Source organism: Triticum urartu, chromosome 3 (assembly GCF_003073215.2).
Source record: "Triticum urartu cultivar G1812 chromosome 3, Tu2.1, whole genome shotgun sequence".
Lineage (NCBI taxonomy): Eukaryota > Viridiplantae > Streptophyta > Magnoliopsida > Poales > Poaceae > Triticum > Triticum urartu.
The window spans coordinates 630,235,462-630,249,311 of NC_053024.1; positions in this window are offsets into that span (position 1 = coordinate 630,235,462).

Genomic DNA, 13,850 nt, shown 5'->3' on the forward strand with positions numbered 1-13,850 from the left:
TTAATTTTAAGAATAAATAAATAGTACTACTTTTTACACTGCAAATGTGACGATTTTATTATAGGTCTCAGTTATCTTTGAGTTTTTTTAGATTTATTACGGTATCATGGTACTCCATGAGTGTGGTTTAGAATACCAACTAAATCCAGCCATTGATATTGAAGTGTATTATAAACTTTTTGTATTCCGTGTTTGTTTAACCTATGTCCACTAAGTTTTTGTAAACAACCGCTGCTAACTGTTGAACATTAATCTAGAGGCATATTGCCCAATTCGCCATGTTCCATTATGTGGTTCATGTAAGGTAAAACTAGCGTGATTATAAATTAAAATTGGATCACTAGTGATTTATGATTTTGTGTTTCTTCTTACCCTTGGAGCAAACAAAGGATCAATCAGCTTGATTGATCCTAACGCAAAAGGCAGGTCAATCCAAACCGTATGTACTTAGTGGACACAAGAGTTGACCATTAGCTAGCCATTACCCTAACCATATACTTTGTTATGTTGCGTATATATTTAAGGGAAAGGGTCGGTGCAAAAAAGGGGAAAGTGTTAATGCCAATCTACCTTACGAAGATGAAATGATGAAGGAAGATATATTGCTCTCCATAATCTTACATATTACTGTTAGAAGGTCTACTCGGTTGGAATGTTGTACTTGGCTCAAAGCTAGTGTGGTGACCTATGACCAGTTGGTACAAATTGGTCTCAACCGAACAAGAGATATCCATCGCTAGAAGAAGTGGAGTCTCAACAGCCCATAACTAGGTATGCACTTGCACAAGAGAGAACGATGATGCCACTATAAGCAAGGCCGTTCTTGCCAAAAAGAAGTTCAATTGATATAGATCGGAGGGAGTAACAAATAAATTCTCTCCATATCCATATCACAGATTTGAGGATTACAAATCTTATAAAAAAATTCTATTGACGATATTCAATTTGAAAATATATTTTTGAGTTGTAAACTCTCTTGTTGAAATACACAGGACAAACACGGACGCTCACATACATGCCCATACACTCATAAGTTGTAAACTTCTTGAGAAAATATCTATACGTCTGATTTCTTCTTTCTTATCATGTAATTAAACACCTACATAAGCATATTAAGTTGATTATCAGCCACTTTGGACATACTGAAAATGACGTTCTTCCATTTGCGTGCGGTAGTATGTTTGTTCAATATTATAAGATAAGATGATATATTGTTATTTAATTTATGTGATAAGATGGAACTATTTCGTATAATTAAGAAGAGACATACAATTGTTAGTAATTTAAGTTTATAACATAAGATGCTAGTATGAGATAAGATGCTGCTTATTTGCTATCTTTATATTCAACTAATCAGTTAATATGCTACTGGTTTGCTGTTGTTAAGTTGAACTGATGCCATTGTTAGATAAGACGTAGTCATTAGTAATTTAATTTTATAGCGTAAAATGATGTAAGATAAGAGCTGATGTTTTGCTGGTTACATCCAACTACTTTTTACCAGGACATCCAACTTACTAAATTGAAATGCTAGCGGGTTTGTTAAATTTTGTCATTGTTGAAACTTTAATTCATTTAATTAATATAAGATTCTATATTTGTGTTGTGTGCATGAGTTTAGTAGACATGACCTAGTACTATACTAGATATCTAGTTTAGCCATATGAGAGTATTCCACAATTCCCTCTATCCATGTTAAAATGTTATAAACAAAATCGTACTCCGTCCATTTTAATCATCCCATCCTCACCCTAACCTCATATGGTTGATATAATAAATATTTTTGTCGCCTCCCTTATTCCTCTCACATTTATACAGATTGTCACTTTCCTTCTCCCCTCGCATGTCGATATATTGTCTCTTCCCTTGCTTAGTTGATTCTTTTCTAACTAAGGTGCTTATACTGTACAAGCATGTTGGGGAACGTAGCAGAAATTCAAAATTTTCTACGCATCACCAAGATCAATCTATGGAGTAATCTAGCAACGAGGGGAAGGAGAGTGCATCTACATACCCTTGTAGATCGCTAAGCGGAAGCGTACAAGTGAACGGGGTTGATGGAGTCGTACTCGTCATGATCCAAATCACCGATGATCCTAGTGCCGAACGGATGGCACCTCCGTGTTCAACACACGTACAGCCCGGTGACGTCTCCTACGCCTTGATCCAGCAAGGGGAGAAGGAGAGGTTGGGGAAGACTCCATCCAGCAGCAGCACGACGGCGTGGTAGTGGTGGAGGAGCGTGGTACTCCAGCAGGGCTTCGCCAAGCACCGCAAGAGACGAGGAGGGAGAGGGGTAGGGCTGCGCCAAGAAGGAGATTGAATCGTGTGTATGGCAGCCCAAAGCCTCAAGTATATATAGGGGGAGGGGAGGGGCTACGCCCCACCTAGGGTTCCCTCCCTAGGGGTGGCGGCCAGCCCCAATCCCATCTAGGGTGGCGGCCAAGTGGAGGGGCAGAGGGAGGCGCACCAGGCATGGGCCTTAAGGCCCATCGGCCCTTAGGGTTTGCCCCCTCTTCCCCTTAGGCGCATGGGCCTTGGTGGGGAGGCGCCCTAGCCCACTTAAGGGCTGGTCCCTTCCCACTATTGGCCCATGTAGGCCTCCGGGGCTGGTGGCCCCACCTGGTGGACCCCCAGACCCCTCCGGTGGTCCTGGTACACTACCGGTGATGCCCGGAACACTTCCGGTGGACAAAACCATACTTCCTATATATTAATCTTTACCTCCGGACCATTCCAGAACTCCTCGTGACGTCCGGGATCTCATCCGGGACTCCGAACAACATTGGTAACCACGTATATCTATTCCCTATAACCCTAGCGTCATCGAAGCTTAAGTGTGTAGACCCTACGGGTTCGGGAACCATGCAGACATGATCGAGACGTTCTCTGGTGAATAACCAACAGCGGGATCTGGATACCCATGTTGGCTCCCACATGCTCCACGATGATCTCATCGGATGAACCACGATGTCAAGGACTTAATCAATCCCGTATACAATTCCCTTTGTCTATCGGTACGATACTTGCCCGAGATTTGATCATCGGTATCCCGATACCTTGTTCAATCTCGTTATCGGCAAGTCTCTTTACTCGTTCCGTAACACATCATCCCCTGATCAACTCCTTGGTCACATTGTGCACATTATGATGATGTCCTACCGAGTGGGCCTAGAGATACCTCTCCGTTTACACGGAGTGACAAATCCCAGTCTCGATTCGTGCCAACCCAACAGACACTTTCGGAGATACCTGTAGTGTACCTTTATAGCCACCCAGTTACGCTGTGACGTTTGGCACACCCAAAGTATTCCTACGGTATCCGGGAGTTGCACAATCTCATGGTCTAAGGAAATGACACTTGACATTAGAAAAGCTTTAGCATACGAACTACATGATCTTGTGCTAGGCTTAGGATTGGGTCTTGTCCATCACATCATTCTCCTAATGATGTGATCCCGTTATCAACGACATCCAATGTCCATGGTCAGGAAACCGTAACCATCTATTGATCAACGAGCTAGTCAACTAGAGGCTTACTAGGGACATGGTGTTGTCTATGTATCCACACATGTATCTGAGTTTCCTATCAATACAATTCTAGCATGGATAATAAACGATTATCATGAACAAGGAAATATAATAATAACTAATTTATTATTGCCTCTAGGGCATATTTGTAACAGTCTCCCACTTGCACTAGAGTCAATAATCCAGTTCACATCGATATGTGATTAACACTCAAGGTCACATCCCCATGTGACTAACACCCAAAGAGTTTACTAGAGTCAATAATCTAGTTCACATTACCATGTGATCAACACTCGATGAGTTCTGGGTTTGATCATGTTATGCTTGTGAGAGATGTTATAGTCAACGGGTCTGCAACATTCAGATCCGTATGTACTTCGCAAATATCTATGTCATCTTGTAGATGCAGCTACTACGCTATATTTGGAGCCATTTCAAATAATTGTTCTACTTGGAGCTATTCTAAATTGTTGCTCCATTATACGTATCCGGTATCTCTACTCAGAGCTATCCGGATAGGTGTTAAGCTTGCATCGACGTAACTCTTTACGTCGAACTTTTTATCACCTCCATAACCGAGAAACATATCCTTATTCCTCTAAGGATAATTTAGACCGCTATATGGTAATCTACTCCTAGATTACCTTTGTACCCTCTTGCCAGATATGTGGCAAGGCACACATCAGGTGCGGTACTCAGCATGGCATACCGTATAGAGCCTATGACAAAAGCATAGGGGACGACCTTCGTCCTTCCTCTTTCTTCTGCCGTGGTCGAGCTTTAAGTCTTAACTTCATACCTTACAACTCAGACAAAAGCATAGGGGACGACCTTCGTCCTTCCTCTTTCTATTGATCAACGAGCTAGTCAACTAGAGGCTTACTAGGGACATGGTGTTGTCTATGTATCCACACATGTATCTGAGTTTCCTATCAATACAATTCTAGCATGGATAATAAACGATTATCATGAACAAGGAAATATAATAATAACCAATTTATTATTGCCTCTAGGGCATATTTCCAACAGTCTCCCACTTGCACTAGAGTCAATAATCTAGTTCACATCGCCATGTGATTAACACTCACAGGTCACATCGCCATGTGACCAACATCCAAGAGTCTACTAGACTCAATGATCTAGTTCACATCACTATGTGATTAACACTCAAAGAGTTCTGGGTTTGATCATGTTATGCTTGTGAGAGAGGTTGTAGTTAACGTGTCTCGCCATATTCAGATCCCTATGTATTTTGCAAAACTTTATGTCATATCGTAGATGCTGCTACCACGTTCCACTTGGAGATATTCCAAATTGTTGCTCCATTATACGTATTCGGTATCTCTACTCAGAGCTATCTGGACAGGTGTCAAGCTTGCATCGATGTAACTCTTTACGTCGAACTCTTTATCACCTCCATAACCGAGAAACATTTCCTTATTCCTCTAAGGATAATTTTTGACCGCTACCCGGTGATCTACTCCTAGATCACCTTTGTACCCTCTTTCCAGACATGTGGCAAGGCACACATCAGGTGCGATACTTCAGCATGGCATACCGTATAGAGCCTATGACAAAAGCATAGGGGACGACCTTCGTCCTTCCTCTTTCTTCTACCGTGGTCAAGCTTTGAGTCTTACTCAACTTCACACCTTACAACTCAGGTAAGAACCCCTTCTTTGACTGATCTATTTTGAAATCCTTCAAAAACATGGCAAGGTGTGCGTTCTTTGAAAGTATCATCAGGCGTCTTGATCTATTTCTATAGATCCTGATGCCCAATATGTAAGCAGCTTTATCCAGGTCTTCCTTTGAAAATCACTCTTCAAACAACCGTTTATGCTTTCCAGAAATTCTACATCATTTCAGATCAACAATATGTCATCCATATATACTTATCAGAAATGTTGTAGTGCTCCCACTCACTTTCTTGTAAATACAAGTTTCTAGCAAACATTGTATAAACCTAAAAGCTTTGATCACTCCATCAAAACATATATTCCGATTCCGAGATGCCTGCTCTAGTTCATAGAAGGATTGCCGGAGCTAGCATACCTTTTAGCATTCTTAGGATCGTCAAAACCTTTTATTGTATCACATACAACTTTTCTTACGAAAACTGGTAAGAAAACTTGTTTTGACATCCATCTGTAAGATTTCATAATCAAAAAATACAGCTAATGCTATCATGATTCCGACGGACTTAAGCATCGCTACGGGTGAGAAATTCTCATCATAGTCAACTCCTTGAACTTGTGAAAAGACTCTTTCCCACAAGTCGAGCTTCATAGACGGTAATATTACCGCCCACGTCCGTCTTCTTCTTAAAGATCCATTTATCTCAATGGCTTGCCGATCATCGGGCAAGTCCACCAAAGTCCATACTTTGTTCTGATATATGGATCCTATCTCGGATTTCATGGCTTCTAACCATTTGTCGGAATACGGGCCCACCATCGCTTCTCCATAGATCGTAGGTTCATTGTTGTCTAACATGATATCTAAGACAGGATTACCGTACCACTTAGGAGTAGTACATATCCTTGTCGACCTACGAGGTTCGATAGCAACTTGATCTGAAGCTTCATGATCGCTATCATTAACTTCCTATTCAACAGACGTAGGCGCCACAGAAAACATCTTTCTGTGTTGCGTCACTCTCTGGTTGAAGTAAAGGTTCGACAACCTCATCAAGTTCTATCTTCCTCCCACTCAATTCTTTCGAGAGAAACTCCTTCTCGAGAAAGGTCCTGTTCTTAGCGACAAACAATTTGCCCTTGGATCTGAGATAGAAGGTATACCCAACTGTCACCCTTGGGTGTCCTATGAAGATGCATATATCCGCTTTGGGTTCGAGCTTATCAGCCTGAAACTTTTCACATAAGCGTCGCAGCCCCAAACCTTTTAACAAATGATAGCTTAGGTTTCTCTAAACCATAGTTCATACGGTGTCATCTCATCGGAATTACGTGGTGCCCTATTTAAAGTGAATGTGGTTGTCTCTAATGCCTAACCCATAAACTATCGTGGTAATTCGATAAGAGACATCATGGTATGCATCATATCCAATAGGGTGCAATTATGATGTTCGGACACACCATCACACTATGGTGTTCCAGGCTGTATTAGTTGTGAAACAATTTCCACAATGTCTTAATTCTGTGCCAAACTCGTAATTCAGATATTCATCTCTATGATCATATCATAGATCTTTTATCCTCTTGTCACGATGATCTTTCAACTTCACCCTAAAATTACTTGAACCTTTCAATAATTCAGACTCGTGATTCATCAAGTAAATATACTCAACATCTACTCAAATCATCTGTGAAGCAGGAACATAACGATATCCACTACACGCCTCAGCACTCATTGGACTGCACACATCAAAATGTATTACTTCCAACAAGCTGTTTTCTAGTTCCATTTTACTGAAAATGAGGCTTTCAGTCATCTTGCCCATGTGGTATGATTTGCATGTCTCAAGTGATTCAAAATCAAGTGAGTCCAAACGGTCCATTTGCATGGAGTTTCTTCATGCATATACACCAATAGACATGGTTCGCATGTCTCAAACTTTTCAAAACGAGTGAGCCCAAAGATCCATCAACATGGAGCTTCTTCATGCGTTTTATACCGATATGACTTACGTGGCAGTGCCACAAGTAGGTGGTACTATCATTACTATCTTATATCTTTTGGCATGAACATGTGTATCACTACGATCGAGATTCAATAAATCATTCATTTTAGGTGCAAGACCATTGAAGGTATTATTGAAATAAACAGAGTAACCATTATTCTCCTTAAATGAATAACCGTATTGCGATAGACATAATCCAATCATGTCTATGCTCAACGCAAACACCAATCTCAATGGTGGAGGGAGCGTGCGATGCTTGATCACATCAAGCTTGGAAAAACTTCCAACACATATTGCCAGCTCACCTTTAGCTAGTCTCCGTTTACTCCGCAACCTTTTATTTCGAGTTTACTAACATTTAGCAACCGAACCGGCATCTAATACCATGGTGCTACTAGGAGTACTAGTAAAGTACACAATGTATATCCAATATACTTCTATCGACCTTGCCAGCCTTCTCATCTACCAAGTATCTAGGATAATTCTGCTCCAGTGGCTGTTCCCCTTATTACAGAAGCACTTAGTCTCGGGTTTGGGTTCAACCTTGGGTTTCTTCACTAGAGCAGCAGCTGATTTGCCGTTTCATGAAGTATCCCTTCTTGCCCTTGCCCTTCTTGAAACTAGTGGTTTCACCAACCATCAACAATTGATGCTCCTTCTTGATTTCTACTTTTGTGGTGTCAAACATCGCGAATATCTCAAGGATCATCATATATGTCCCTAATATATTATAGTTCATCACGAAGCTCTAGCAGCTTGGTGGTAATGAGTTCGGAGAAACATCACTATCTCATCTGGAAGATCAACTCCCACTCGATTCAAATGATTGTTGTACTCAGACAATCTGAGCACAAGCTCAACAATTGAGCTTTTCTCCCTTAGTTTGCAGGCTAAGAAAATCGTCGGAGGTCTTATACCTCTTGATGTGGGCACGAGCCTGAAATCCCAATTTCATCCCTCAAAACATTTCATATGTTTCGCGACGTTTCAAAACGTCTTCGGTGCCTCAACTCTAAACCGTTTAACTGAACTATCACGTAGTTATCAAAATGTGTATGTCAGATGTTCGCAACATCCACAGACGACGTTCGAGGTTCAGCACACTGAGCGGTGCATTAAGGACACAAGCCTTCTATGAAGCAATGAGGACAATCCTCAGTCTACGGACCTAGTCCGCATAAATGCTACTATCAACTTTCAACTAAATTTTCTCCAGGAACATATCTAAACAGTAGAACTTAAGCGCGAGCCACGACATAATTTGCGAAGACCTTTTGATTATGTTCAGGATAATTAAGTTCATCTTATGAACTCCCACTCAGATAGACATCCCTCTAGTCATCTAAGTGATTACATGATCCGAGTCAACTAGGCCGTGTCCGATCATCACGTGAGACGGACTAGTCATCATCGGTGAACATCTTCATGTTGATCGTATCTACCATACGACTCATGCTCGACCTTTCGGTCTCTTGTGTTCCGAGGCCATGTCTGTACATGCTAGGCTCGTCAAGTCAACCTAAGTGTTTCGCGTGTGTAAATCTGGCTTACACCCGTTGTATGTGAACGTAAGAATCTATCACACCCGATCATCACATGGTGCTTCGAAATGACGAACTTTCGCAACGGTGCACAGTTAGGGGAACACTTTCTTGAAATTTTAATGAGGGATCATCTTATTTACTACCGTCGTTCTAAGCAAATAAGATGTATAAACATGATAAACATCACATGCAATCAAATAGTGACATGATATGGCCAATATCATATTGCTCCTTTTGATCTCCATCTTCAGGGCTCCATGATCATCATTGTCGTCGGCATGACACCATGATCTCCATCATCATGATCCCCATCATTGTGTCTCCATGAAGTTGTCTCGCCAACTTATTACTTCTACTACTATGGCTACCGGTTAGCAATAAAGTAAAGTAATTACATGGCGTTGTACAATGACACGCAGGTCATACAATAAATAAAGACAACTCCTATGGCTCCTGCCGGTTGTCATACTCATCGACATGCAAGTCGTGATTCCTATTACAAGAACATGATCAATCTCATACATCACATATCATTCATCACATTCTTCTTGGCCATATCACATCACATAGCATACCCTGCAAAAACAAGTTAGACGTCCTCTAATTGTTGTTTGCATGTTTTACGTGGCTGCTATGGGTTTCTAGCAAGAACGTTTCTTACCTACGCAAAAACCACAACGTGATATGCCAATTGCTATTTACCCTTCATAAGGACCCTTTTCATCGAATCCGATCCGACTAAAATGGGAGAGACAGACACCCGCCAGCCACCTTATGCAACTAGTGCATGTCAGTCGGTGGAACCGGTCTCACGTAAGCGTACGTGTAAGGTTGGTCCGGGCCGCTTCATCCCACAATGCCGCCGAATCAAGATTGGACTAGTAACGGTAAGCATATTGAACAAAATCAACGCCCACAACTGCTTTGTGTTCTACTCGTGCATAGAAACTACGCATAGACCTAGCTCATGATGCCACTGTTGGGGAACGTTGCAGAAATTCAAAATTTTCTACGCATCACCAAGATCAATCTATGGAGTAATCTAGCAACGAGGGGAAGGAGAGTGCATCTACATACCCTTGTAGATCGCTAAGCGGAAGCGTTCAAGTGAACGGGGTTGATGGAGTCGTACTCGTCGTGATCCAAATCACCGATGATCCTAGTGCCGAACGGACGGGACCTCCGTGTTCAACACATGTACAGCCCAGTGACGTCTCCTACGCCTTGATCCAGCAAGGGGAGAAGGAGAGGTTGGGGAAGACTCCATCCAGCAGCAGCACGACGGCGTGGTGGTGGTGGAGGAGCGTGGTACTCCAGCAGGGCTTCGCCAAGAACCGCAAGAGACGAGGAGGGAGAGGGGTAGGGCTGCGCCAAGAAGGAGATTGAATCGTGTGTATGGCAGCCCAAAACCTCAAGTATATATAGGGGGAGGGGAGGGGCTACGCCCCACCTAGGGTTCCCTCCCTAGGGGTGGCGGCCAGCCCCAATCCCATCTAGGGTGGCGGCCAAGTGGAGGGGGAGAGAGAGGCGCCCCAGGCATGGGCGCTTCGCCAAGAACCGCAAGAGACGAGGAGGGAGAGGGGTAGGGCTGCGCCAAGAAGGAGATTGAATCGTGTGTATGGCAGCCCAAAACCTCAAGTATATATAGGGGGAGAGGAGGGGCTACGCCCCACCTAGGGTTCCCTCCCTAGGGGTGGCGGCCAGCCCCAATCCCATCTAGGGTGGCGGCCAAGTGGAGGGGGAGAGAGAGGCGCACCAGGCATGGGCCTTAAGGCCCATCGGCCCTTAGGGTTTGCCCCCTCTTCCCCTTAGGCGCATGGGCCTTGGTGGGGAGGTGCCCCAACCCACGTAGGGGCTGGTCCCTTCCCACTATTGGCCCATGTAGGCCTCCGGGGCTGGTGGCCCCACCTGGTGGACCCCTGGACCCCTCCGGTGGTCCGGGTACACTACCGGTGATGCCCGGAACACTTCCGGTGGCCAAAACCATACTTCCTATATATTAATCTTTACCTCCGGACCATTCCGGAACTCCTCGTGACGTCAGGATCTCATCCGGGACTCCGAACAACATTGGTAACCACATATATCTATTCCCTATAACCCTAGCGTCATCGAACCTTAAGTGTGTAGACCCTACGGGTTCGGGAACCATGCAGACATGATCGAGACGTTCTCTGGTCAATAACCAACAGCGGGATCTGGATACCCATGTTGGCTCCCACATGCTCCACGATGATCTCATCGGATGAACCACGATGTCAAGGACTTAATCAATCCCGTATACAATTCCCTTTGTCTATCGGTACGATACTTGCCCGAGATTTGATCATCAGTATCCCGATACCTTGTTCAATCTCATTACCGGCAAGTCTCTTTACTCGTTTCGTAACACATCATCCCCTGATCAACTCCTTGGTCACATTGTGCACATTATGATGATGTCCTACCGAGTGGGCCCAGAGATACCTCTCCGTTTACACGGAGTGACAAATCCCAGCCTCGATTCGTGCCAACCCAACAGACACTTTCGGAGATACCTGTAGTGTACCTTTATAGCCACCCGGTTACGTTGTGACGTTTGGCACACGCAAAGTATTCCTACGGTATCCGGGAGTTGCACAATCTCATGGTCTAAGGAAATGACACTTGACATTAGAAAAGCTTTAGCATACGAACTACATGATCTTGTGCTAGGCTTAGGATTGGGTCTTGTCCATCACATCATTCTCCTAATGATGTGATCCCGTTATCAACGACATCCAATGTCCATGGTCAGGAAACCGTAACCATCTATTGATCAACGAGCTAGTCAACTAGAGACTTACTAGGGACATGGTGTTGTCTATGTATCCACACATGTATCTGAGTTTCCTATCAATACAATTCTAGCATGGATAATAAACGATTATCATGAACAAGGAAATATAATAATAACCAATTTATTATTGCCTCTAGGGCATATTTCCAACAAAGCATAGTAGTTTACCAACAGATGTCATGTGTTTTCTTTTTGCAGGGTAACAGATGTCATATCTATGTTATGTGTTTCCCACATATATACCCCACTGCTAGCATCCTTGCTTTAAATTTCTTTATTAATTTGTATCATATTGATGCCGATATGTATGGCATTTTTATTACAGTCGAACCAATTTGGTTCTACAGTTGACACCCTAGCCGACGGAGGAAGCGAAGCTCCATTTTTTAGCTCGTGTTTCCACAGGTTCACCTCCTATCCGGTGGACACTTTAGCGCTAGGAGGCGAGGGGAACCACATAACAAAGATGGAGTGTAGTGTAAGTTTTTTTAATGTTACTTTTATGTGTCCAAACCGACGGCGGTTCATTGGTGGAGGCAACTTTCGTAAGGAATATAAGTACCAATCATCATAGCTGAAAATGCCACGCGTTGGGAAGTTTATGGTGTTGTCGTCCCACGGATCTAGATCTGGTGGGTTATCATTCGACGCTTCGGCCTGTCAAGATCATGGTGATGTCAAGTCTTGAGTCTGAATTTGGTCTACTCAGCGGTTCTCCTATTCACTATTTTGTGTTTTTGATCTTCTTCCCCGACAATATGACATGAAGCAACGAGTAAACAACCTACTTTGAAAGGAGCATCTCCCCATCCACAATGTGTTCAACGATCTTATGTTCTCACCCATTGGGATGGGCGGCTTATGCGGCTTTTGAAATCCTACAAAGTTAGTCCAACTTGTGCAGTTTTATGTTCTCTAGCCTTTTCACTGGAGGCTTGATGAGAAGTGAAAATTAAATCCATAGAGGTAGAGACAACAAATTCAAAGAACCTCAATGTAACTTCTGGCTGTATTAGAGATCTTTTTTGACCGACTGTGGTTCAGTTTCTTTGATCTGATGTAATTTGGTTATTTAATGAATAAAGTTGGAATTTTTGTAAAAAAAAATGGTCTCCTTATTGTATATTTCGATGAGCTGTTGTGCTCACTCAGGCGTCAAATCTTCTTGTATAGGGCAAGGCAGAGAAGCATGCATCTAGGAGGCTAGTATTTTGGGAGATTAAGATACGCCAACATGTTTCTCCTTTTCCATTTTTGCACCACATCCTTCCGAAAGGCAAAGACAACGAGATAATAAATAAAGTGATGAGTTTTCTATTTCGTTGCCAAATTGTAATCTATGTTTTATTGCTTGGATATAATATTGGTTGTGAACTTCATAATATATATTGAAGGCAATCTAGGACTTCATAATCTATACCTACTAATAAAAGAAATAGATATTCTTAGTCCGTCATGCCATTTTATAGAAAACCCTATGATGTTTTTGACATTAAAACCCGCAGTATATATCAAATGTTTTTTACAATACTCATATCTTATAAACCGTAACTTCAAATTTAACATGTTATATATGAAATTTGATTAGAAAAATATATAGAATTTGAATATGTTGTTATTTTACCTGTTAACCATTTAAAAAAAATACTATCTAAGCTGCAATCTTAATCGGCAGTGCATTATCCGTCTTTCTTTCATATCGGTACCGATCCAGATTATGGATGAACATTTCAGCAAAATCAGGATTGGGGACGAAATTGAAGTTCACTTGCCCGTTTCTTTGTACATATTAAATCTACATGCAAGCCATGTTTAAATAGAAGACATGTGGAATCTTGAACTTGCGCTTTTGTAGGCAAAGACCATCATTATTTGGGCCGTAGCTACAAATACTCAGATTATAAATAATTTTTTGTAAATTAAGAGCGTGTGATATTCTTTTCTCCCATTGCAACGCATGGGCCCTTTTGCTAGTATATATATATATATATATATATATATATATATATATATATATATATATAGATGTTGGATGTAATCTCACTCATGTATGACGGTGATGTGTGGATGCAAATATCAAGGTTAAACATAGAATTGTGAATTGTCAGTGTTGTTTCCAGCAATAATTAACATGGGGCATCGTACGCATAGAGAATCCAGAGGAATGCACGCGAGACAAGTATTTACCCAGGTTCAGACCCTAAAGACAATGTAATACCCTACCTCATGACTTTGTTGATATTATTGATGGTTGCCTCGCATGAGAGGTATGGTTTGTGTGCGAGCACATATGATGTATTAGACCGCGTATTGA